This window comes from Alligator mississippiensis, chromosome 8 (genome assembly GCF_030867095.1).
Source record: "Alligator mississippiensis isolate rAllMis1 chromosome 8, rAllMis1, whole genome shotgun sequence".
NCBI lineage: Eukaryota > Metazoa > Chordata > Crocodylia > Alligatoridae > Alligator > Alligator mississippiensis.
Genome location: NC_081831.1, coordinates 68,045,291 through 68,066,913, shown reverse-complemented (window position 1 = coordinate 68,066,913; position 21,623 = coordinate 68,045,291). Strand labels below are relative to the sequence as shown.

Genomic DNA, 21,623 nt, shown 5'->3' with positions numbered 1-21,623 from the left:
ATAGGAGAAACCAAACAACAACTGTGTACCAGAATGAACGCACACCAAAAATCTATCAAAGACAAAAATACCCAATTACCTGAGGGTGTGCACTTCTCACAAGACAACCACTCTTTCCAATCTCTCAGTTCTAATCCTCAAAGACAATATACAAAACACCTTTCGTAGATGAGCCTACAAACTTCATAAATCTACTGGATACAAAAAATCATGGACTAAATATAGACATTGGATTTATGGCACATTATAACCTTCCTGCCATCCGATAACCCCAGGTAACCTGTCTGCATTTTACCAGGTACAGTCTATCACCAGGTCAACATCCCCACATCTTCCCCCCCCATCCCCCCACCTACCTGTCTCGCACCTATTGTCTCCCATGGCCTCTGATCTCACTGCCATGTATTTGCATTTTCACAGACCTGCATTTTGCATACTGGCTTCTATTCCATCCAGGAGATCACACAACACCAGCAGACTCTCCCTATGTCTGAAGAAGAGTGTTTGTGCTGAAAAGCTTGCAAAGAACAATTTTCCAACTATTTAGTTGGCCTAATAAAAGAATTTACCCAAAGAAACCTTGTTTGCCTTCCCACTATACTGACGTTTTCATATCAAAGATTGGCCCTGATTGTGAAAAATCAAATCAATCAGAGCTTTGCCATTGATTTTGATGAGTTCAGGATCAGACCCAGGAAAAACAAAAGGAAATAACACAATCCAGAGGGCCAGATTTCCTATTGCAGCTCAGTACTTTTCAGTCAAACAACTCTCTCTTCTCTTTTAAATACTATTTCATGGTTGTGGCATTTAGACTCTCAAAGCACAACAGTTTTTGATTAAAGCAGTGTTCAGTCCTCTTAACTTGGCATTCCCAATGTGCGCTGAGCAGAATGTGTGCTTGCAGTATTAATGCACCAATGTTTTTAGTGCAAGCTATTTGGAAATTTTCCCTGCAAATAATAATTAAAACAGGTTATACCAATGTAATGCCAAAAAGCTAAAGGACCGTATTCTCCTCTCAGTTATCCTAGCTAACCCAAAGAACCTTATCAGGGTCACATCTGAATTTGATCCAGGATATCTAAACTGACACAAAGCAAGTTCTATTCCATATTGTAGGTGGGTGTACTAGAATACCAGATTCTAAAGTCTTAGTAGGGTAGAGGGCTCTTTTGTTGAATCATTAATATCAAATACTTGAACCTTGCATAAGGGTACATTGCAATTGCTATTGAGTCATTCTAGCAGACAAATTTTTTTAGTTTCAGTCAGAACGTAAGTGGAGCATTAGTGGTAACTTGGGAGAGGGAGTCTGGTAAGAATGTATTGCGAGCAACTGGGCTTGAGCAAAAATATTTATAGCTTGTTGTTGTTTGAATTATTACTAAAGTTACACTTCTCATACAAAGTATGAGAATATTCTGCTCAGCACACAGTGGGAACGCTATACGCTAGTAGTGAAGCTGGAGGTCATAAACCCCTAAATCAGAAACTTACTCAAGCAAAAGCAACTGGAGTCTTACCGTGAGCCCTTGATATAAGACAAAGATGTTTCAAATGAAATTTTTCCCCCTCTGTTACTGATGCCTTCTTGGTACAGAAAATTAATATTCAGAGAGCCTGTCTAGGTTGAATGTCTCAGAAGCATAGTTCTGTTCAAGCTGTAAATGATTCAGGAAAAAAATACTACAGTAGTTAGGTCATAGTAGTTGCGTTAGGCTAGGATGAGAGAAAAAAGTAAGTGAGATTCAAGCTATGCAGGAGGTGTTACTGCCAGGAAGGTCTGTATTTCAGTAGAAGTTAGTTTCCTAGAAAGATTACTGTAGAGCTTCTAAGAATGATAGTCCAGGATCATAGACTCTGGAAAGGAGAACTATCATTAGGAGAAACTAACAGAGAAGATGACCTTCACTAATAGTGATCTCCAACTCGGGGGCTTATATTCATGGGTGTGTCTACATGTGTAATTAATGAGAAGCAATAAACTCTAGAGTTGATTGCTCCTAGGCATGTCATTTGAATGTGCGCTCAGGACCACAGCATGTTGAATTGGTTTGCAACAGCCCTGGCTAGCAGGGGGCCCTGGGGGGTCCACCTGCCAGCCCAGGCTGTCCCCCCCCAGCTCAGCATGTTGCAGGGGTGGCAAGGGTATGAGGGTACTCCATTGTGGACCTAGGCAGCAGGTAGCCCTTGCACTGAAGCACCCTCGTGCTCTAGCTAGCCAGGGTAACATTTACACTTGTGCTGCTGTGGAGTAAAAAACCCTGCCGCAGGATAGTATTACTCTGCTGAGGAGATCATTAATTTACTCCAGCCTAATAGGGATGCATGTGTAGACACACAACATTTATTGTGGGGCTAATTAGTCTACTCTGCAGTAAATGTTTCATGTAGACACTCCTTTTTATACTTCTGCAAGAAGGGAACAAGAAAAAGCTTAAGCTCCAGTTTTTGGGTCTGCTCACCTTCAAAATGCTTGCTATCAGGTGCAGTGCTTACTTCCCTGAAGAATAACAATACTCAGCTCTTATATTTTCAAATAGGGTGAGCTTCACTAACTCCATGTTATAGATGGTACCTAGTTACCAACATCAAATATGCCAGCAGTGCTACAGAAAGGTGAATTGCCCAGGGTCTTCCAGCAAACCAGTGGCAGAATAGGAAATAGAGTGCAGGGGCATTTATATACATGCTCGGGGGGGCTGGTGCTTTAATTAGAATGGCTCTGATTGCTGCTTTAATTAAAGCACCCAGAGCATCTTGTGTATCAGCACTCCTGCACTGAAAAATGGTTGCAGGGTGGGGGGTGTGCTTTAATTAGAGATTGTTGAATGATACACGAGATGCTGGAGTCTGCTGGAGCATGGCAATTACCGAGTTGATTAATCAAGTCTGCTCCAATGTGCTGTAATTACAGTGCATCAGAGTAGCCTTACTGCTATTTATAGGTGTCCGAGGTTTCCTGAGTCTCAATCCAATGCTAAGTCCACAAGGCCTCATTGAAGATGGGTTTACATTGTGGTCATAATGCCATCAGTAGAGTGTAGACATTTGAACTAGCTTCAAACAAGTTCATTTTGGTACTGGCAGCTTTCTTTCTGCATCAGCATGGAGTTTAGCATGGTAAATTAGCCCATGTTGTATTCCCCGCTGGTATAGCTAAATTGCTAGTGGTGTAAGGGTCATTCTGAAAGATATCAGTGCAAAGTTAACAGAATGACTGCTTCCTGCTCTGTATGTTCTGGATTTCATTTTTTCCCTTGATCATATCATTTCAAATATAGCCAAAAGGACCCACTTTTCATCTTCCTTTATCATAAGTTATGTTCATACAAAATTACCACTACCATCCTCTCCTGAATAGAAGGCACAACTTTTGCTTTATCATAGAGTTGCTGTGTAATTGTACAGCAAACAGAAAAACATAAAGCAAAACTCTGTGCAAGTAAAACCACCTCATTTACTCATATCTCTCAAAGCTGAAAGTGGACTTGGATGTGAATCCTTCCCTCATTGTTAATATTGTATACAAAGTTTTCCATATCTCTTGATAAAGCCAGATAGGAATCTGAGATTCAGATTTTTTAAATCTAATTTTAATAGGGTTGCAGCAGCAAAAAGAGTGATCTACATACAATGGAACCATAGAATTTAGAGATGGAAGCAGCCAGTTAGAACATAGGTCATCATTGCCAGGACAGAATTGTTCCCTAAAGTGTTAACAGTACCATCCACCAGAGAACATGCAATGCTAGCAAGAAAACGTATGATCCTTTTTTCATTCATAAATATTTTAGAAAATCAGATTACTTTTGTCTCTTTGGAAATAAAGTAAATCAGAAGATTGTATAAGTAAGAATCATGTATTTAAGAACTATCACTGCACATAGGGAAGGTAGATTATTTGAGGGCTCTTGACATGTTTGCCAAGTGCTGGTCACTATTCAATTCCTTTGTTGAATGAACAACACTAAAATCTGGGTGTAAAATTTATTTTCAGCTACTTTTGCACATCGTGTGCAGTACAGCAATCATTGAACTTGTTTATATGCACACTGAAGACACTGGCAAGAGATTCTCATTAACTTCAGCTGGCTGGGAACAGTGACATCTGTTATTTAAAAAAATATTTGAATTTTTCTTTTCTATTAAGAATCAGATTTAATCTTTATTGTAAAAAACAATTTTATTCCACTGTACAATTACATGGCATTTTACAAATTTAGGTCTAGTCCTTCGAGATGATAAAATAGGGAATTGCATGTACTATTATCTACATTTCTGCACAGACAGTCCTACATGATCATTATCTATTTATATTGCCACAGTGGCTATGAGACCATTGTGCTTGGCACTGTACAAATCCAAGAAATAAAACAGGAGATAATAGTGAGGGAGAACAGAGAAACAATGATACAATATTGGTTAGCATAATGAACAGTGGTCTCAGCACTTCTACAGCCTACCTATTGTCAAAATGACATTGTGGGCACTGACAGATGTTCAGGGCCCCACTCTAACTCATGGTGCTTTATGTAAAGAATCATGAGTTAGAGCGCCGCCCCCCACATTGGGGATGGGTGCAGATATCAAGCCTATTTGCAGTAGTCCTCCTGGCCAGCAGGTGGGGGCACTGGCCAGGACTGCCTGTCTCCCCAGCCCCCCCCCCCCCTTTTTCCCCTGCAGCTCCGGGGCTGTCAGCAGACAGGGAGTGAAAGGAACAGCAGCTGTGGGGCTGCTATGCCCAGACTAAGCTAGAGTGGGGGGAGGCAGTGGAATGGAGCGCCTCACCTCGTGGCTCCCACCGGCTATCCTGGCTGAGATATTGCGGGGAGCTGGTCTGGGCCCCCAAAGTGAGGGGGCTCCCTTCTCCCCACTCCAGCTCAGTCTGGGCTTGCCCAGCAGTTTCTGCTGCTGCTCTCAAGAGACCTGACCAGAGCTGCTTCTGCTTTCTTCATTCCCTCTCTCCTGACAGCCCCATGCCTGCATGAAAAATTAACCCTTGAGGGAACACAAGTGCCCTAAGACGCTCAAAAGCAGAGCGCCTAAATTTGTTACCTGATTAGACAAGGGTTAATTTTGTGCATGATTGGCCATTTTTTAAGCACTCTGCAGCTATGCAAATCATAGTATCATAGTGCTTAGGGTCGGAAGGGACCTAAACAGATCATCAGGTCCGACCCCCCGCCCTGGGCAGGAACAGGTGCTGCAGTCATATCACCCCAGCTAAATATCTGTCCAGCCTCCTCTTGAAAACCCCAAGGTAGGAGAGAGTACCACCTCACTTGGGAGCCCATTCCAGAGCCTGGCAGCCCTAACTGTAAAGTAAAGTCTCCTGATGTTCAGCCTGAACCTTCTCTCTAACAATTTGTGGCCGTTATTCCTAGTAATTCTGGGTGGTGCGCAGGGGGACAGAGCCTCCCCCAATTCCCGCTGGTCCTCCCTGATGAGTTTGTAAATGGCCACCAGATCCCCCTCAGCCTTCTTTTGTGGAGGCTGAATAGGTTCAGGCCCTTTAGCCTCTATTCATAGGGCCTGCCCTGCTGCCCCTTGACCAGGCAAGTGGCCTTGCTCTGGACTCTCTCAGTGCTGCCACATCCCTCTTGAAGTGCAGTGCCCAGAACTGGATGCAGTACTCCAACTGTGGCCTGACCAATGCCGCATAGAGGGGAAGGATCACCTCCCTGGACCTGCTTGTGATGCATCTGTAGATGCACGACAAGTTGCGGTTAGCCTTACTACCGCTTCCTCGCGTTGGTGGCTCGTGTTCATCCTGGAGTCAACAATGACTCCAAGACCCCTTTCTGCCAACGTGTTGACAAGAAGGGTGTTCCCAGCCTATAGGTGTGTTGCTGGTTCCTTCTCCCTAGATGCGGCACCTTGCGCTTGTATGCGTTGAATTCCATCCTATTCTCATCCACCCACCTCTGTAATTTGTCTAGATCTAGCTGGATTCTGTCCCTCCCCTCCAGTGTGCCCACCTCGCCCCACAACTTGGTATCATCAGCAAATTTGGACAGTGTGCATTCCACACCCACATCCAGACCGCTGATAAAGATGTTGAACAGTGCAGGCCCCACGACTGAGCCCTGGGGAACTCCACTGCCCACATCCCTCCAGGTTGAAAACGACCCGTCCACCACCACTCTCTGGGTGCAATCATCTAGCCAATTTGCCACCCATCTGACTGTGTAGGCATCAGTGCTGAAGTCACCTAGTTTTTTTAAGAGAATGTGGTGGGAAACTGTGTCAAAGGCCTTCTTAAAGTCCAGGAAGATGACATCCATCTGCTGGGCCCTTGCAGATGTGCTCCTTGATAATTTTCTCAAAGGTCTTCCCAAGGACCGAGATAAGACTGACAGGCCTATAATTGCCGGGGTCCTCCTTTCTCCCCTTCTTGTAAATGGGGACCACGTTGGCTCTTTTCCAATCCTCTGGTACCTGGTCAGTGCCCCACGAGCACTCACAGAGCCGTGTCAGAGGCCCTGCTATGACCCCCCCCGCCAATTCCCTCAGCACCCTTGGGTGAAGAGGATCTGGACCTACTGATATAAACATCCCTCCAAAAGTTCCCTAACTAGGTCGTCCCTGACCCTAGGCATGGCGGTGCTTCCCCTGGGTCCGTCCACAGTTCTAGTGGGGGAGATGTCCCGGTCCCTGTTCAGGAATATGGAGGCAAAGAATTCATTAAAGAGGTCAGGTTTTTCATTTGCTGCAGCCACCTGATTGCCAAGCTTATTCTGCAGGGGCCCCACGTTACCCAGTGCCTTCTTACTTCCTATGTATTTGAAAAAGGACTTAATTTATTATCCTTAATCCTGGTCACTAGCCCTAGCCCCATCTCAGCCTTGGCCTTCCTAACAGCCTCCCTGCAGTCCCGAGCAAGAGGTGTAATCCTCCTTGGTAATAGCCCCTTGCTTCCACTGTTTGTATGCCTCCTTTTTTACCCTCAGGTATCCCTGGATGCCTTTGCTGAGCCATGGGGGCTTCTTAGCACTCTTGCCCCCCTTGGCACGCATTGGGACTGACTCCCTTTGAGCTCAGAGGATTGTCTCCTTGAGGAACGACCACCCGTCTTGGACTCCCATCTCATTTAAGCTCCGAGACCCCAATGCCTCTCCTACTAACCTTCTTAGCCTACAGAAGTCAGCCCTCCTGAAGTCTAGGACCTCTGCCTTGCTGCTTGCTTTCACCACCCTGTGCTAGATAGTAAATTCCAGCAGGCGATGATCGCTGTCACCCAGGTGGTCGAGTACCCACAGACCCCTCACCAACTCCAGCAAGGCATTTCTCATGGTGGAACTATGCACCTCCTGGGTTAGGTGGAGGTCCTGGCCCTTCCCAGCTAGGAACCTACGTGAGCAGTCGGACCTGGCTGACTGCACCTCCCAGCAGATGTCTGGGTAGTTTAAGTCACCCATGACAACAACATCCCTTGACTTTACTGCCTCTGTGAGCTGACCTGAGAGTTCCAGGTCCAGCTCATCCCCTAGTGAGGTGGTCTGTACTAGACGCCCACTATCAAGTCCCTTTACCCACACCCCCCTTGCATTCTTACCCAGAGCGCCTCAGTTTGCTGGATTCTGTCCCTCCTCTGACCCTATCCTGATCACTGAGGACGTGTATTGCTCTTTGACGTATAGCGCTACACACCCCCTCTTTTATTTGCTCTGTCTCACCTGTACAGCCTGTATCCCTTGATGTCCACTGCCCAGTCGTGGGTAGAATCCCACCAGGTTTCCGTGAGCCCCACTAGGTCTGGGTTTTTGCTAGCTAGCAGGAGGATGAGTTCCTCCTGCTTTTTCCCCATGCTTCGAGCATTTGTGTAGAGGCATTTGTGGCCTCCTGTAGGTGCCCATGCTGCCCCCTTGTTCCTAAGCCTGCCCTGGCCCCTGTCACTTACCCGGGTACTACCTGTGCGCGTCACCTGGCTTGACGGCGAAGTGTCCTCATGTTCCCCTGCATCCCCATCCCCCATGTTAGGTCACAGCTGTAGAGAGCTTTCAGGGGCCAGATTGCATGAAAAATGCCACTTCTGTCTTTGCCCTGTCAGTGAACTTTAAACCATAGCATTTTCCTGCTTTTCAGGCACTGTGCATTGACAGAAGGAGTTGGGCAAGGAAGAATTGGGCCTTGGGAAAGCTCCTTGTGTTGATCATATCTATAACCCAATAATGGACAGATTCAGAAAAGAACGTAAGTACCTATGTAAAAAAGGACTCAGGCCAGTGATTCTCAACCATGGTCCAGTGGCACTCTGGCTTGCCTTGAAATCCTTTGAGGGGTGAAACAGGGAGCCACACAATGTTGGCACTGTTAGGTGTGCAAATATGATGCACAAAATAAGCTAAAGATTGCAAACAGGAACTTATAGTGTCAAAAACATTCTGACCTTTCATGGTCTGAGTTCTTTGCAACAAAAGAATTGCTCTGTTCTTTTTCTGTAGCTAAAAAACAAGTAAAAACTAAGAGCTGGCATTTTCTGAGGGGTGCCTTGTATCTAATGTGGCCTTGAATCTAACAAGGGGTGTCACGAGTCTAAAAACGTTGAGAATCACTTATGTAGGCAGATTTAAGCAGCAATATTGTAATCTAGAAAAACACCACTCAGGTGTCATCTAACCCTTAAAGCAGCTAAAACTAAGTCCCACGCTCCTCAGCCTGGAAGTTGTCTAGGCACTTTCATTGGCACTTCATGTGCTCAGCTTTGATCTCGACTGAGCAGTTGAACACTAGTGCGAAATAAACACAGGGCGCATCCAGATGAGCACGGTTGTACACTGTGTGGCGCTGCAAACACGTTTGCAGCACCACATACCGCACAGTCCAGTGTTCTCCATGCTACAGGGGTGTACTGCCTATGCATGCACTGCTCTGTTTTTTTTCCGTGTTTTTTTTTTGACTGTGGGGTCAAGAAAGTATGCAGAAAAAAAACCCCATAGTGCATGCTCGCAGCACATGGTGCTGAAAAGCAGAGCCAAGCCACCTGGAATCACACTGTGGCTGCACAGCTGCAGTTCTGGTAGGTCCCCAGGACCTCAGGTAAGGCTGCTGGGGCCAGTACGGTGCTGACCCCAGCCTCTCCTACTGCCACCAGGGTAACTTGCCATGCGCCAAAATGTGCGTGGCACAAGCATTTCCTGAAGACAAGTAGCTGCGGCGCAAAGTGCACCACTGCTAGCTGTCCCTGGGGAACCAAATGTGCATGCATGTCTGGACGTGGCCACAGTGGCTTATTCCACAGTAGGACTAGGGTAAAAATACCCCAAAACATAGGAAGCTGCTAAGAAGTGAATGACTCAGTTCTGTGAAGAGGACACTAGATGTTTGGTGCGCTCTCACCCCCTACTGGTTTATTAAGAATATGAGTGATATTTTTTCAGAAGAATCATAGTCACTTAAACGAATAAGAGCAGTGTCATAAAAAAGGGACAGGTGGGAAAAACAATAAAAAAGATTAAATGGAAAACTGAGAGAGAGATGTTCAACCACACTCCTGGTTTTACATTCCCAGTTTTGCAGGCACAAATAGTTGTCTCTTTATGTTCCAAGGCACTTCTCACTGTATCATCTGTAGTTCAATTTTCCACCCCAAACATTGTTCAGGGCAGGTCATTTAAATGTTAATTTGTGTGTGCAAATGGGGGTCCACATGCCTAAGTGATATTAAATGTGCCAACAAAACTTCATGCTCAAAACAGGCTCAGTAGGGATTGGACTAGAAATCTGGCCCTAAATCTTTCCATAATAGAAATGTTTTCATTTCCTACCAGCTTGGAGACATTTAGAAATGTCACTGAATTGGATGGAAGTGAAGGCACCCACTATTTGGATGAGAGAAATTTCTTTGCACACAAAACTGAGTACATTCCAGTTGAGCTGTATTAAGGATATCCTTAAACAGGCAAGTGAGGCAAGGGAGGCCACAAATCCCTGCTGTTACAGATGTTATAGAAAAATGCTTCATTGCAAAATGTCACAGACTCCTGTAGAACAATATTTTTCAGGCTAAGGATGTCTAACTCCTTTGGAGAGCTCTCAGGCAATGTGTGCAGATCACAGCGAGGTCCCTTCATCTATAATCATAAACGCTCTAAAACAGTGGTTTGCAACCCTTTTAGACTCAAGACAGCCCTCATTCCAAGGGGTCTCATTAAAGGCACACCTTGGAAAATGCCAGCGTTTAGCTTCCTCTTATTTTCTGACTACAGAAAAAATAGAGCAGTTCTGCTGCAGAGAACTCAGAAAGACCACAATAGGTCTGAATGTTTATGATACTAGGGTTTTGTATGTGAAATCTCAGGCCATGTCCAGATGAGCACAGACGTTTGGTTCCACAGGGACCTTGCGCTGCACCTATTTGTCCCTGGGGAACACCTGTGCCACACATGCTTTGGTGTATGGCAAGTTACCCCTGAGGTGATAGGGGAGGCTGGGGCCAGCACTGCGACCCCACAAGCCTTACCTGAGGCTCTGGGGGCCTCCTGTGGCTGCAGCTGTGGTGCTCCTGCCAGGCAGAGCCTGGCTCAGCTCCTGCCAGGTGGCCTGGCTCCGCTTTTCAGCACTGTGCACTGTCCATGTGTGTGCTGCTTCAGGGTTTTTTTTCTGTGGGTTTTTTGACCCCTGGATATCGGGGGGGGGGGGGGGAATGGAGCAGTGCACACACAGGCAGTGCACCTTTGCAGTGCAGAGAACACCTCAGTTCATGGTATGTGGCACTGCAGACATCACATTTACAGTGCCACGTACCATGCAGCCGCACTCATCTGGACGTACCCTCTGGATTTATCTTGTGAATTATATGTAGATGTTTGCACACCTAATAGTGCTCATATTGAGCAGCAACCATGGTGCCTTTAAAAGAATCTTGCACCACTCCATTGTGCCATGTTAACCTGGTAACCTAGTTGTTAATCACAATTGGCAATGCATAGGGGTCCCCCTGAGATTGGCTGCTGGAAGCGGGGGCGCCAGGAGAAGCACTGGCATGTCCTCCCGCCGCAAGAGAAGCCATGGTGGCAAAACCAGAAGTGCTGGCAGATATGCCACTGGTGCTGCCAGTTTTGCTGCTGGTTCAGTGATCAGCCACTGGGGGACACCCCTGCCCACTGCTAGTGGGCCAATTGGCCAGTGGGGGACCGCCCACCATTCGGCAATCAGCTGCTGGAGGACCCCCCCCCCCAGCGATCAGCTGTTGGGGGATACACCCCTGGTCGGTGATCTGGTGAACCCCCAGACTCAGGAGGCACTAGCTGTCCATGTGAATCACTGATCTAGAAGGTGCATGATACAATGGCTTGAACATCAGGGGCATGTCCACACATGCAGGCACGTGCACTTGCAGCAAGTCAAATAGCAGTGGCTTCTTGTGGCACCACAAACTGCTTTGAGGCTCTGCAACAGGCACATGCTTGCCTGTCTGGATGTGGCCCAGGAGTCAGAGAATTGTGATCGTGTTCAGATACTGGCAAGGTCTATTTGACTCTTCATTTTTTGGAGATGGATGTAGGCCAGGCCAGGCAATTATTTCGAGCGGAGGGCCACTTACTGAGTTTTGGCAAGCCACTGAGGGCCGCATGACAGGCAGCCAGGGGCAGATAAATATTAATTTTCTAAATTTTTTAGGGGTCCCGTGGGCTGGATGGAATGGCCTGGTGGGCCACATCTGGCTGCGGGCCACATTTTGCCCACACCAATATAGGCCATTTTATGTGCAAGAGAAAAGCACTTTCTCAAAAGCACAGCCTGAATAAATGGTCACTGCTGGGGTTACATACAGAAAGGGTAAATGATTTAATGCTTGTGAAGTGCTTTGAGATCATCAGCTGAAAATCTCTATATCCGTGCAGAATATCACACCAGGAATTCATTCAGTGTATGACAACCCTGACAGTGCAGTCCTTTCCTTGTACTGCATGAAGCTATCAGCTGTGGATATAGGCTGGTTTCTAGTATGGAGTGTGATTCTTGACCTTGCTGCCTAGAAACAAGTGTTATCTGATGCATTCTGACTGACACTGTTGATTATAGTACTAGGCAGGTACAGAATTGTCAGTTGCTTCTCCCCTTCAGGTCCTAAACATTATCACTTTAACTTGCTATGCTTGGAGCCACAATGGATGTAGTAGTAAGTGACAAAAATAATAGTTTGGGTTTTCATGAGATGTCTTAATGTAATAAATTAAATTGCATAGAAAAATGTCAATGGTAAGACTGATTTTTCCATTGTTGTCACTACTCATAATTTTACATTGGTGGAAGTGGGTCCAATATGCTACCTAACCAGAAATGTAGTGTTTCATACCTACTCTGTACCTAGTTGGCACAGCTGTACTTAGGCAAGGTATAAGACAGTGGTTAGTCAGGCATTCTCTGACTCCCAAGATATAATTTAACCTCTAATCTACTACTTTTAATACAGAACTTTCAAGCAGTTCTGGGTCTTGGTCTTTCTGTGGCCATCTGTTAATAGTTTACATAATTAATGTCCATTACAGGATGTAACCAGAAGTTATTTAGAAACTGGTACTGTACTTTTTTAAAGAACAAATATATGGACTGATAAACATCACAGGCTATTTTATGCGCAAACATCTTATCTTTTGTATATACTGTAGATTGTGTGCATAGTGAATTAGCTCTTATTATCTTGAAAAACTAAATTTCTCTCTTCATGGATGCTTTCTAGCCAAGAGTTTTAGTAACTGTGCAGTTTAACAGGAAAGGTGCTAGTTAGTTCCATACGGTTCATATTTTTGAAAAAATGAGCTATGATTAGTTTCAATGAATATTGTTGTGTGAATAATATTGTCTGTGCTGCTCCCTTTTCTGTTTATGGATTGTAGGCAAACCATTCCTAATTTCCTCAAATGTCTTCTATACTTGAATTGAATGAATAGATTGATGGAAGTAATTTCAGTCTATTGGTTTCAAGTAAACTCGTCTCCTTAACTACCTGCGGTAAAATCGGACATTTTATTCACATGATATTGTTCTTTCCTTCCTGTTTGGCTGACTGAAATGTAAGAAGGAAGAAAATACTAAATTCTCAGACCAATCATCATAAGCACCACAACATTTAAAGCCTCTTAACATTTTCAGGGGCCCACAGGCCTGTGTCCCAACAAATAGCTTTAAGGTCAAAAGTGGTCCTAAGTATCCATTTAAATATCTCTTTGAATACCCAAACCCCTGTATTTTATTTACAAACACATCTGTGGATTACTTCCTGTGTTGGTCTGTGAGCTCTGACACTAATGGTCTTGCGTATGAATTAAGATCACCAAATAATTTGCTAGTGCCAAAACAAATTCATTATAATCCTAATGTGCTCTAGCTTCTGCTTTGCCTGAGATCCTGTTAGACAATAAGCAAATAACTATGGTTCGTCTTCTACAAAGAAAGTAGAAGTGCCATTCCCGTGTGTCCCTCTGTAGATTGTTTGACGGCACAGATTGATAGGCGGCTAGGATCTGGAACCAACTTCCAAGGGAAGTGGTGCTCGCTTCTACCCTGGGGGTCTTCAAAAGGAGGCTAGACAATCACCTCGCCGGGGTCGTTTGACCCCAGCATTCTTTCCTGTCCAGGGCAGGGGGTCGGACTTGATCTACTCAGGTCCCTTCTGACCCTACCTACTATGAAACTATGAAAATATGATGTAAATAATGCTTTCCTCCACCAGACTGTCCTACCTAAAGGAATGTCTAAAAATGAGCTCTGGACATAATTAAATGCTCGATTGCCTTTTTGCGTGCAGTAAACAATACAGAACTGTAGTTTTGACTGCATTTTTCCCAGGGCAGATCCTTCCAAGACACTAAACTTAGGCAACCAAATTGTTTTTTCTTGTAACCTTGATTTAAAATAATGTTTCCTGAGGCTGTTCTTCTCCACAAAGCTCTTGTAAGCAATTTTAACTGCTAATAGAAATTAGTCAGGTGTTGCTGACTATGCTATCAAAGTGGGATTGACACTGCATGTCGGACAAGCACTTCATCATTCTAACACTGAGGTTCAACTAGAAAATGTTAATGGGGTGGAGGCATTTGGTATTTTTAATGCACAACAGTGCACATGGTAGAAATGTGAGGCAGGTGGTGGGCTATATGTATCTACAGTCTACATATAACCCTGCATGTATCGGAATGATGTCTTCCCACTACTAACCATGTGTTTGTTTCATCCACCTACTGCATCTTGTCATTACCCAGGACTACAAGCAGCCTGTCTCTTTTTATGCCTATACAGTAATTAGCACAGTGAGTTCCCTGTCTCTTTTTGGGGTCTCTAGGCATTATTGTAACCCAGATAAATTAACTATATAGGGCAAACACCTTATTAAAATCAAAGCTCGGGGTACTGTTATTGAGCAGTCAGAATAAAAAAAATTGAAAATGTGTATTGATTCTTGGCTTCAGACCAAATTCAGCTTTGATATCAATGTTTTTCTGGTAGCACAGCATGTGTGTACAGGAACTCAAGTCTCACTGTTAATTTTTGATTAAAGACGTTCATTCCCAGCCTGCTCTGGGCAGTGTTTTTACTGGGAGCACGCACAAGCTTAAATCAAAGTCCATTAAAATCAATGGGAGACTTATCATTGACTTTAGTGGGTGCTGGAACATGTCTCTGTTCAGATAATACAGGGGTTACACTGCTATGAGCAGCCCCAGTACAGGGTGTGCTGCTGCAAGATTCTTGGACATTTTCTTCTATCCCATGTACACCGTCAGTCACTGTCAGGCCCTTTGTCTTTACTCACGCCAAACTCCTATCAAAATACTTTTGCCTGAGTATAGGCCTCAGGATTTGCTTTTGCTTCCTGTTGACCAGGCAGAACAAAGGAGTTCTTCAGCACAAAGAGGATTATTTGTCATTGTTTCTGCCTCTGGGATATAAATGTGAGATAAGAGCCACCTGTTCAAGTGTACATAGCTAGTAGAGATCTTCCCTCCCTTTCTGCTTTTAATAAAGGATTATTTTTTGTCTCCATTATTTTGCCATGAGGAAATCTACTGGAAGAATCAATCATCTTGTTTCCAAAGTTTGTCCTTGTGCAGTGATGCACAACCACATAATAAAATCAGAATACAACTTTAAAATAGTTACAGGGAGTCTCCAGTGCTCAGACAATCAAATTTTAAATTCAGCACAAATAACTACTTTGGGCTGACAGTGAAGGAAAATGTCAGGACGCTGCAATTCTGTAGCTAACTGAGAAGCTACCAAGCACTATCTTGGTTTTGAAGACTCTGAAGCCAAGCCAGAGCAAATGATCTGCGGAAATACCTGTGGTCATTGGGATGGAGCATCGAGTTTGGCAGGCATTTGCTGTGCCACGTTCTGAGATTGTGCCGCCATATAGTGATAGAGCTGCGGTACAGATGCTGCATGTTTTGCTGCTGGGAGCTCTGGGAGTATAACCCACTGTGTATGCAAGGTGTTTGTTGGGGAGGAGCCAGTGTCTTGCAGTCTTCAGAAGAGTTGTGCTTCTGAATACAATCTCCAGTGTAGGAGTAGGAAGTGGTGAAAAGAGGAAAAGTCACTTCCTAAAACTGGGCCAGAGCATATGTCCCAAGAACCCATTTCACAAAACTTGCCTTTTTGTCTGTGGCTTCCCTGCAGCCAGTTCAAAACAGCACATAGTCTGCTGATGGGCTCCTGGAGTATAACTGTTTTCAGGTTAGTGTCTCTACAAGCTCTACATCATCATTTGGCCACATCCAGCATGTTTGGTTTTAGGGAGAAAATTTCTCCCCTAAATTACATGTATGAATTATTCCCTGACTGCAGCTATAAACCCTCAGCTGTCACATGTACCAGAGAGGAAACTTTGAGCGAAGGTTTGAAAAGAAGATAACAGTTGACACGCTTGATTTTGCAAAAGCATGGAATTAGCAGGAAGGAAATGTACCACACCTCACATTTATTTAGATAGCTGTGGAATTTCGTTTGCAGTCAGGGACTAAGAAGTACAATTTTGCACTGGTTTGAATCTCCTGACTTTCATTTTCACCAGCATACACCATCTCTGAATTTGTCCTTAAAAGCACACAACACTAAATTGTTCTGCTGTTGAACTATACTGCATAGTGACAGATACAGCAGAAGTGAAGCTCTTCCATTTAGTTCTGATACTTAAGTTAAATACAGACAGTCAAAAAGCCCAAGGCTGAATCAATTAAATCTTCACAGGTTAGTCTAAGCAGTGTAGATTGAACCAATAAGCAAGCGAACAGACATTTGTTTTGATTCTGGAAATGCAGCCACATGCCTACAGTGGCTCAGGGCAGACGCTGGGGAGATGGGGACGGGGACTAGAGCATACATCCCTGCTCAGCTGAAGCAGACAGATTGGGCCAAGCCTAGCCCACCCACCTTGCAAGAGAGAGATTGTGGGAAAAGTGCAAAGCATCCTGGGATGCTGGGGACTGTGAGTTAATTTGAATCTGGAAGGAGTCTGGGACAGAAGTTCAGTGAACCAGTTTAACCCAAATCAGTTATGTCTGATACTACATCCATCCAGGTTTTATCTTAAACCAGTTTTGGCCATTTTGATAGCGGTTTACATACACTGAACTTCTGTTGTGTTACAGATCTGAACCGATCACTTATACCGATTTTATGTGCAACTTCTGCCCCGCCTTACAGCTGAGTGGCAATGGCTATATAAATAGTCATAGAATTGCAGGTGGTTGGAATTTTGCATATATGGCTGTCCATGGCATAAGTAGTTGTATATAATTTGTCCACTGCACCCTCAAGTATTATATTCTTGAAAGAAAATTGTGGTTTTCTATATTTTCTCATACAGTTACAGTATCTTAACGTTTGCTACAGGCTGTGGAAGGCAATTAGACAGCAATGTGAACTTACAGACAACAGGTTCACTAAACCCATGCAAACAGGTTTGGAGTTATCCAGGTATGCAGAAAACAAGATACCAAAAGGTTGCATGTAGTAATAAACAATAGTTTGTTCTCTCTCCACTATTGCTGAATACCAGAAATGGGATGCAAATTCTCCTCTCCTTTACACTGATGCAATGCTAATACCTATGTGTTTTAGAAGCCATGAATTAACAATTCTAAAAGCAGCTTTAAATATAAAGCAGATACAGGCTGACTAGGCATCTGTTTATGTAAATTAATAACAATTGCTGCAAGAGTAGCAATTATGGGTAGCATTTTGACTTTGTGCCTTCTTTCTTATTATTCTTTTTAATTAGGGATGCTGTACTGAGGATGAAGCCAGTCACTATGGGAGAGAATGAACACACAGATAGTTGTAGACAAGTAGTTAGGTTTAATCATGTCCTTTGTCCCTCTGAAAGGCAAGGAGAAAAGATAATAGGCCAAATCCTGCAATTCCAACTCAGTCCTTTCCCCAGCCAAAATTGGTATAGAAACCAGTGGTCTCCGAAAGGACTTCTTCACGTAAGTACCAAGAGTAGAGTAAATATAGTGACTGTCAGTTTCAAAGACTTTTTCTCATTTAGAGTTCAGTTTGACACAAGGTTTTCCCATCTCCTGCCCATTATGATCATGTACTGTTCAATAAAGTAGTATTTAACACCAGAAAGCAAAGTTTTCCTCAAATACTCACTCACATTTGTGTGATCTCGTGACTGTTTCTGCCAGTAAACTCTCATACCAGTCAGAATACATATGGAAAGCAAAATCCAAGTCAACTTAAACACAACTGATGTGAACTGAATTTATATTTGAGCCTTTACATATAGAAAATAGTCTGTAGTATTTGAACAGCTCTAATACCAAATGTCCAAAAACCTTATTCTAAAATTGAATATCAGCTGCTGTAGGGGACATGATTAGACCATCAGAACCTGACTCAGGAAAGCATGCTAATGAAGAGCAGTACTTAAGCATATGCTTAAGATCAAGCACATGCTTAAAAACTGAGCTAAATAGGGCTTGAATTAAGCATCCTGAATTGTGGCTTAAATGCTGCCATTTAATAGGATATAGATGGGAGTTTCTTACAATAAATACAATTCAAAATAGTAATTGTGCTTGCTGTGTTTTTTCTAAAATCTCTGAAGGAAGACGGATTCATCTGTACTCAGTCATCAGCCACAAAGATGAAATGTGTAACAAATTATGAACCAGTGTATAGATTCCAAGTAGATACTTTTATTTACAGAATAATCTGAATCATTTCTGAATTAAGAAAGATGCACTAGCACTATGGAGGAGTTTTACAAAGGGTTCTCCCACGATTCAGTTTTGTAAAAGACTTAGTATGTTACCTAATTAAGGGCCTGATTTGTGGTCTTAGGTGAGAATACCCTGTGCATTCATTGCACTTGATGAGGCCTTATTAAAGAGTCCCCCATGGGTTTAATACTGTTTTGGTTAGAAGAGGTGGAAGTAACATACATTGTGCAAATATCTGACCATTGGAGCCTCATTGCATGCATTTGAGATGGAAATTCAGGCACTCTGATACAAAAATCATAAACATTTATTGAACAAACGATAGCAATTTCTGGAGAGCACTGTGCAGAAATTGGAAGAGATGAAGTGATTCACCTCTTAATAGTCCAAAGTAGCACTATCTTTTTAGCAGGCCAAATCACCTTATCTTTGAATACAATTGAAATCCCAGCACCCACCTGGTATGAGAGGAAAACAAAATGGTAGCTTAAATTTTCCCTATTTTTCCTCAACTGAAATTTGCATAGTACTGATATACATATAGGTTCTTTTCCTTTAATCCTAAAGCCAGATTTAAAATTAAATGGAAAATGTTTTCTGTCCTAACAAATGCAAGGGATACTATAGAAAAGGGATTAAATTTTCAATAAAAAGGCTGTATACTAGAAAGCAATTTAAAAGAAGGCTAGTGTCATACCAAAGATAATTATTTAATTTTCATTTGAACCCTTATGAATGACTCATAACCTCTGTTGTATGCAGAGCTTCCAAATAAATGGCTAAATTTAACTCCTATGTGCCTTAAATAAGAAACATGTGAAGAAATTGTACTTGTATCTCACAGTTCCAGCGTAGATGGAACAAAATACGTGGAGATAGGTTTTTTTATATTACTGTTTCCAGTCAACCTAAGCAGCAAAAGGCTGGGTCAGTCCTCCCCCTCTGTTATTCCCGTAGCCTCATTCTGGCAATTACAAAGAAGGCAGAAAGCAGTTGCAAGTAACTCCTTTAACTGAAAATTGCACCAGTTTGGAAGGGTTCCCAACAGCTTCAAACTATTAATGGGAGCTAGATAGCCAACTCACCCAGGAAACTACAGTCATTAGGCTACTCTTTCCTTTGAACAGCAACACCTTATTTAATTTATGTTGCCGTCTTTCATTAGTGTATCTAAGTATCATTCCATAAAAAACAGTAGTGATAGTAAGTTATTTGGGGATTTAATGGTGTCTCTGGAAGTTCTGTCTTTCTAACCCAAACTCTGCTTGGGTTAGGTAAATTAGGAGCACTGGTGGGGGTTGTGTGTGAAGGGGGATTTCAGTGTTCTGAGTATCATTCCTCTGAAGGAAAAAAGAGGAATGTTTTGCAATTCCTAACAATTTGTGTGGGGTTGCACAAGATTCAAAATAAGAGAAGAATAAGCAATCTAAATAAGAGGTGCCAAGTAGAAAGGGCATATGGGGAAATCCAGAGGCAGGAATATTCTAACCTGAAAATCCAAGCTTTTACTTCTTATTGTTATGAGCTCATAACTTGTTAGCCACTGGGTATAAATATTCATTCAAGTACTTCCAGAAATGCAGAGAGGCTGAGAAAACAGAAAGCTAGGTGCCAGAACTATTATTTTCTAATGACAGATTCACTCCAGATTACCAGAAATCAAGTGAATGCTTGAACTCCTACTTCTCCACAATCCCATCTTTAACATACTAAAGGACCCAGTGCTTTCCTCTGTTGCCATTTTTGGGATGGTTTTCAATACCAATGACTTCTGTCAATTCAATACTCATAAATCAGGAGTTTAATCAATATTGAGGGTGTATGGCAATATGACTTCAGGCTAGGAAATCACTTAATTTTCTGCATTTACTTGCACCCAAATGTAACTGTCTGGCACTGGGTTCCTCTTAACATTCAGTGACAATTCAAAACAAAGCAACACATTCCTAATTTGGACTGGATTTAGCAACACACTTAGGCATGTATGTGGGTCCCACTGGAAGCTGGTGAAGTTTAAGCAGCTCTTTAAATTAACCATCTGATTATTAAGTACTTTGCTGAATCTGGGCTTGAATTCTACTTCTTTAGATTGTCCTGTTGATCTGATGGAGGTGGAGAATAATTCTACTTTTCTGAAGCAAAAGTTCTTAGCATATCTGGAAGTCAGTCACACTTTGTGAGGCTTTCACATAATTTCTCCCCTCTAATAGAGTGCAGGAAGGAAGGGAACTTCAGGATCTTCGGATGAAATTGAATCTAAGCAGACAAGAATTATATTTCTTTCATAAATAAAAGGCCTTTCATAAATCCAGGTACACAGCTTTGGTAAGCAATAGCTGAGGAAGATGGGTGTCATTCTTTAGAAGGGAGACACTTCCAACTTAGTCAAATAATTAGTACTTCCGTGCATCAGCTGCCTTTCAGCAGCCCTTCAGGTAATTCTGATCGCAGAAGGAGCTTGTTCCGATTGCTGTGCAGGGGCTTCCTCTTTGCTGAGGCTCCTAGGCCTTTCTCCAGGCCCCCAAGCTCTCTGCTCTGCCCTGCCCCTCATTACCCACATGGGTTGGAACAAGGCCTTGCCCCTTTGCCTTCTCTGCTCTTCCATCTTCCTCCCTCTGTAAAGCTGTTTCCCCAGTCATCCTGGCACAGGATTAACTCTGTTCCACTCCTCATACAACAGGGGTGGGCAATTATTTTGGCTGGAGAGCTGCTGAACGAGCCTTGGTAAACTGTAGAGGGCTGCAAGGGTAGCTCCACCCCTTGATGGGTGCCCTGCCTACCATCTCAGGACTGGAAGTCCCATCTCTAACCCCTGACCTTTGCCACCAGAAGTCCCTCCCCATGCCCCAGAACTACTCAGTTTGGCGGGGAAGATTGCCGTCTTGAAACTAAAAAACAAAACAAATCAAATCATATACTAAAAAAATAAAATAAAAAAAATCAAACATCTACTATAATTTTTTTTAATTATATTTAAATATATTTTGTCCTGGTTTGTATTTGCACAGTATATATAGAGGTGATTGCATAATAGCTCAAATACAGTCTTACTCTTGTATATTGTGTGGGGGGGCAAGGGGGTGTGGTTGGGGAGTGGGTGTGTGTATGGTGGCATGTGAGGGGTGTGGGGTATGTAGTTGAGGTGGGAGCTGTGGGAGGGTGGGGAGTGCAGTGTCTGGGAGGGTGTGGGTGTGGGAGTGAGTGGGGGTAGGGGCTGGGGCAGGTCAGGCCAGGCTAGGGGGGTTGGTTGCTTAGCAACCAGAGCCACCTCCTGCAGCGACCTGCAGGCTGGCAGCCCAGTGCCAGGGCTTACAAGGGGCTTGCAGAGGATCCCTGCAGGCAGATGGAGTTGCCTGGTGGGCTGGATGCCACCTGAGGGTTGTATTTTGCCTGTGGGCCATAGCCCGTGAGGGCTGGGAGGGGCCTGGGGAGGTCCCATCTAGT

The 21,623-nt window shown here is 43.6% G+C and overlaps 1 protein-coding gene across 1 annotated transcript in view; it reads left to right on the top strand.

The window, feature by feature from the left end:
• NXT2 (nuclear transport factor 2 like export factor 2) overlaps positions 1–21,623 on the top strand; it is a 52,844-nt gene that overhangs the window by 22,554 nt on the left and 8,667 nt on the right. The gene's annotated exons all lie outside the window — the stretch shown is intronic.